The following is a 5,860-nucleotide window of genomic DNA, read 5'->3' as shown; positions in this document are numbered from 1 at the left end:
GGCTCCTGGCTATGCCCAGCTGTCCCTGCGGTTTCTGTGTCTGCTGGTCTGGGGTCTGACCCGGGCACAGAGGGAGACTGGCCACAGACAGACACCGGCAGCCGAACCTCAGACGCTGTGGGGGCTGGGCCGCCTCTGCAGGGGGCAGGAGGAAGTAGACGGCCCTGTGGCCCCTCCTTGCTCAGGGCCTGAGGCAGGTTCAAGCCCCCAGGCCAGACCAAGGCTCCCTGCCCACTGGACACACCATCCTTCCTGTCCTCCTTCCCACCCCTTCTCTGCCCCCACTTGGGTGCTGACTGGGCCCAGAGAGCTGGCCAGAGCCACTCTTCAAGATTTCTGGCACCTTCCACCCACAGAGGCTGTGGGGGGCACAGGCCCTGTCTGCCCGACCACAACAAACGTTGCTTCCGCCCACCCCCGCCTGCTGGCAGGTCCACCCGGTTCCAGTCTCCTCCTCCAAAGGCCGCGTCTCCGAGGACCTGACCCAGCTTCCCTCACACCTGGACCCTCTCCAGAGACCCCACACCAGGCCTCCTGCTTGTCAGGCTCCAGGCACCGGGCTTCCCCTTTCCATCACCTCACAGGCCTTCACCACTGATTCCATAAAATCCCATCAAATCAGTGCTTCAGGCCGGGCGCGGTGGCTCAAGCCTGTAATCCCAGCACTTTGGGAGGCCGAGACGGGCGGATCACGAGGTCAGGAGATCGAGACCATCCTGGCTAACACGATGAAACCCCGTCTCTACTAAAAAAAATACAAAAAACTAGCCGGGCGAGGTGGCGGGCGCCTGTAGTCCCAGCTACTCGGGAGGCTGAGGCAGGAGAATGGCGTGAACCCGGGAGGCGGAGCTTGCAGTGAGCTGAGATCCGGCCACTGCACTCCAGCCTGGGCGACAGAGCGAGACTCCGTCTCAAAAAAAAAAAAAATCAGTGCTTCAGGGACACAATTTCACCTGTTTTCTGAGCTGAGGGAGACGAAGACTTCCCGTTCAGACAGAGTCGAATTTCAGCTCCATTCCTTGCTGCCAGGCTGCGTGGGGGGGGCCGCAGGTACCCGGCACTTGTCCCTTGCAGCTGGGGCCAAACACTGCCCCCACCCGGGGGATGGCCTCCCACTGCCAGGTTCAGGGCCCCAGGCCAGTGTCCCCAGGCTCTTGGCTACGCAGGGCCAGCCTTCTCAGTGACCCCACAGGGCCAGAGCTGGCCTGGCCCCCCCAGGCTTGTCAGCCACTGCATTCTCACCTGGGAGACTGAGGGGCACACGGCAGAGGCTCGTACCCAGGGACAGACCTGTGTGGCAGGCGGGTGGGAGAAGCCTCCTTCCTAAGTTCCAGGGCAGGATTCCCAGGCGCCTCCTGAGCCCAGAAGCTGTAAAGCCAGCGAGCAGCTAGCAGGAGAGGCCGGCCCTGGCTCCCGGGCTGGGCGGGGAGATGGTCGCCTGGGCCGGCAGGCTCAACTGGGGGACCCAGGGCTTTGCAGGGCCCTGTGCCTGGCACAGGGGTGACGGGCAAGGAGTGCAGCGGGCAGGCGGCCGAGTCTTACCGTGGCCACAGGTCAAGAAATGAAAAGTGAAAATGGACGGTCCCTGTTTTCTGAGAGCCCCACGCGGTGCTTTCTTGTCAACCGTCGCCGGGAAGTGGAGCCAGCGTCGTGCTGGTTGAGGTGTTGGGTTAATCATCACCGCGGGGCCAGACTCAGCTTGGGAAAATCGAGGAGTGAGTCAGGAGGCCCAGAGCCGCCCCACCAAGGGGTTCTCTTCGGAACACACGCCCCGTGCAGGCGCCCCTCGGCTCCCCTGGCCGCCCTGCCCGCCTGCCTGGCCGGGTCCCACCTGCACAGGCCGGGGTGGGGTGGGAGCGCCCGGCGAGGAATGTGATCCCAGCGTGAAAAACTAACTTGTTGGTTAACCTGCCCGACGGGCTTAATCAATGGTGAGGTCTCGGAGAACAAAGCCTGAAATCCAACCCGCCCCAACCGCGGAGCCGAGCTGGGAGCCAGAGGCTGCTGGGGGTGGGGTGCGGAGCTCAGCCTGGCCAGCACTCAGCTTCTTCCCTCCGCGTTGCTGGCGCTACACGTCTGCGAGGCAAAGCCGCCATTTCACCCACACGGCGGGCATGGATTTGCAGCCCTCTCAGGCTGGCTGTGAGCACGGCCCCCGCGTCCGGGCCACGTCCACCAGCCCCACAGAGAACAAACCAGGCTCCACAACCTCGGCCCGTCTCATCTTTCCCTAAATACGGTAAAAAATGTTCTGACAAACTCATTTGGCAAATAAATATTTGCAAATCACCAAAATGTCTGAAAATGAACCGCAGACTGCATCCGCGTTTTCACAAACGCAAACCTTAATTTTGCCAAATTCAACGTGCTGCCAACCGCGCTTTTGAGCGTTTCATCTGGGTTACTAGAAAAACAGAACAAAACCACCTCTTTCCCCAGACACTCAGCCTAAACGAGGCCTGAGACGCTCCCAGGGGGTTAATTAAAGCAACAGCTTTTCACGCCCTGAGAATTTTGTTCATCAAGGACAATGAACCTTCCCTCCCACCACCAGGATCAATCAGTTCCCAAACTTTAAGAAAGCCAACGATCCGGCCGCTAAACGCGTTCAGGTGCCCCTGCGGCAAGTTCAAGGCTGGGCCCCGGTGGGTCAGACCTTGCTCCTGGCTATAGCCACCGTACTGTGCCGTTTCACATTTAAGTAAAAACCCGTACAAGAGACGTTGCCCCCGCCCCAGTCACAGTGCGGGGCCTGGGAACCCGCTTCACCTTCTCTGGGCTGAGCCCCACCTGTACCAGACCAGCCATGGCCCCAGGCACCAACCTCACTGTTCCCGGGCTCGGCCGGCCTCTGAGTAGAGGGTGCGGAGACCAAGCCCTTCCCAATGCAGACTCCAGAGTCCAAGGGAGACGCCGGTATCCTCAAACCCGGCCAAACCCTTCTCCGCACCCACCTCTGAGGCGACGGCTTCCCCTCTCCGCACAAAGTGCCTCAGGACGGCAGTGGTTGCTTCTGGAGAGAACTTTCTAGAAGGTCTGCTATCAGGTAGGCGGCAAGAACATGACCCCTCTCGGAGGCTGCCCTCTGCCCAGGCCCTGCCCCGGCACTGATGGCCTGAGGGCACCCCATGCCTGGAGCCCACACACTGTGCCCATGCCTGGAAGATTCAGCCTGTGGGCCCAAGATGGCTCCGCACCCGAAACCCAGCCTTGTCCTCGCAGGGGCCCACCTTTCCCTGGGAGGGAAGGACCCGCTCCAGCCTGTGTCTGCAGTGACCGGAGCTCCCCTGGATGCTGGCCAGGCTGGCGACGGCCCATCTGTCACCTGCGCCCCTGCCCCGCGTCGGCCACGGAGGGGCTGGCGAGGCCTCCCCTGCAGGAAGTGGCCTCCCCCACCAACCCCGCGCCTCGGCCTCCCCGCTGCCCGCCCTCACCTGCCCCCCCACTCTTACCTGCCCCGACAGGTTCCACCGCTGCTCCCGCCCCAACCCTGCAGCCAGCGCCTCCCGTGTGCCAGGCCCGGGTGGGTGTGAACCGGCTTCGGAAGGAATGGGGGGGACCCAAGCCCCTGTCCGTCCGGGTCCACAGAGCTGGGCGCTTGGCCTCAGCCAGGGTCAGGCCTCAGGACGTCTGTCGGCACGGGGCGTCCATTGGCGCGGGGAGACCTGCCCGCTGCCCTGCAAAGGTGAGCTTCCTGCTTCTGCTCAGGCGAAGCCCTGGCACAGGAAAAGTCAGTTCAGACCTGCACAGCTGGATAACTCGCCCGTCTCTGGGAGAGTTTTGAGGGCGACGGGACAATGGGAGGTGGTGGCGAGGTGGGGGCCTCGGGAGGGAAGAGCCGGCTCGGCCGGGCTCGCCTTACAAGGAGCGCTGCTCCCCGCCCCACACAGGTGCGAGCTCCCGCTGGCCAATCTCTGCTCCTGGCCCCCGACAGGTGTGTCCCCTGGGCTCCCATAGGCCGGGCGGGAGGCGGGCTGGTGACGCTGACGCAGGCCCAGGCCCCGCACACGCGTCCTGCCCCCACCTTGCCGCCCACTGAGGTTGAACAAAAGTCAGGATGGGAAGGCTTCTGTGGGGCCTGCGTGGAGCGTGGGCGACAGGGCAGGGACAGGGGAGGCCGCGGGCAACTCTCACCCCTCCACCCCCGCCTCCCGCCCCCAGCTCCGCAGGGCTCCTTCCCAGGCTGCCTTAGAAGCGGGTGGGGTGGCCCCAGGGTGGGTCCAACCTGCCTGCCACCTCCCTGCAGTGCTGGTGCCCTGTCCCATGGGGCCAAGGCCTCTCGTGGACAGAGGGCAGGGGCCAGACCTGCGGGTCTTAGCTCCAGGCCCCCAGCCAGCCCCTAATTTTGGAGCAATGAAGGGACCCCTGCAGGCCTATGTGGGTCTCAAGATCCGTCTCCTCGCCAGGGCCTCGCAGGAGCTATGTGCTCCCAGTCCCACCCCAATGGGCAGGAGGCTCCGAGACCCCACAGACCCACAGCTGGGTGAATGAGGGAGGGGTGTGGGTGCCTTCCTGAGCCTTCAGGGAGAGCTGAAGCCCCAGTAGCCCCCAGAACACCCCTCTTTGGGCTCTGGAGGTCACTTTGGAGCCCCTGGACTGGGGTACAAGTTTTCTTCTGGGAGCTTGGAAGGCCTGGGGGACCAGGGGTCTGGGAAGCGCCCCTCCCATGGCAACGTGTTTGCTTCTCGTGGTTCCCAGCGGAAGGGCCCATAGTGAAATCACAAACAGTCCGTAATTAGCCCGACTGGCAGAGAGGTCCCGGCGGACACCACGATTTTCCGTAACAAGCTCTGCGAGCTCTGCTGGGAGCCTCGTCACTGAGGGCCTGTGCCGGGCGCTTCTGGCACTGTTCTCACTCTGCCCCAGGGGTTGGGGCTTGGGGAAGCTCAGGAGACTGCCCTGTGCCTGGTCTTTAGAAACGGGCGGGGGCGGGGACGGCCGGAGGCTCACTGGCGCTGGCCTCTGGCCCTGGCGTGGGGTCTGAGCCACTTCCTGGCAGGGCTTTTGGAAGCTGGCCCCGGGGGCACTGGTGACCTCTGACCCACTGCCCTCGCCCCAACAGGCCCTTCCCCGCACAGTCAGGGCCCGGCCCACTCTGATGCCCACTCAGGTGTCTGTGTGGGACGGGTGGGGGTGGGGTCAGCACACACCCGGCCGGGGGCCTGCCCATACCTCCAAATCCAGAGTCTGTGGCTGGCGTCCGAGTGGGAGAAGCCCGGACCCCCGTCTCGGGCTCACACCCCAGCTGCCCACACGCCGCCTCTCTCACTGGTCCCAGACGTGGCCCTTGGCCCCCTGCGTGGCGGGACCTGCCTGGGAGCTGGTCGAGTGTCGGGACAGGTGTGGTCAGATTTCATGGAGCGACGGGGCGGCTGGTGAGCCACTGGAAGCCGTGGGGACCAGGCAGAGTCGAGCTGCGCTGGGGCTGTGTCCACAGGCTGCATGGTTCCCACGGCTGTGGCTGTCCGGGAATGGGCAAGAGGTGGGCAGAAGAGTGACAGCCCCTGGGACGGGACGGGATGGGATGGGACGTCTGGACCAAGGCTCCGGGGAGGGAGGGCCGAGGGCAGAGCTTCGGGAGAGGCTGCTCTTTTCTCCAAGGGCCACAGAGAATCGTGGAGGGAAGGGCCGCTTTGGACGTGGACGTGGGTCCCTAGGTGCTGGCCGAGGCTCTGAGCAGCAGGGAGAGGCGGGGGGCAGGAGGGGCCGAGGGCCGGGTCTCGGGGCTTCAGTGGTCTCGGAATTGGCTGGTGGGGGGTGGTGAAGGTGGGGCTCTTCCCGGCTGTGGTGGGAAACCTGCTGCCTGGGGAGTCCTGGTGGGAGCTTGGGGCCTCTGACGTGGGGTGCCTCAGCGAGAAGA

Source organism: Mandrillus leucophaeus, unplaced genomic scaffold, assembly GCF_000951045.1.
Source record: "Mandrillus leucophaeus isolate KB7577 unplaced genomic scaffold, Mleu.le_1.0 Scaffold672, whole genome shotgun sequence".
In the NCBI taxonomy this organism is placed as follows: domain Eukaryota; kingdom Metazoa; phylum Chordata; class Mammalia; order Primates; family Cercopithecidae; genus Mandrillus; species Mandrillus leucophaeus.
The sequence above is the reverse complement of the archived record's forward strand: the minus strand, read 5'-3'. Positions refer to the sequence as shown.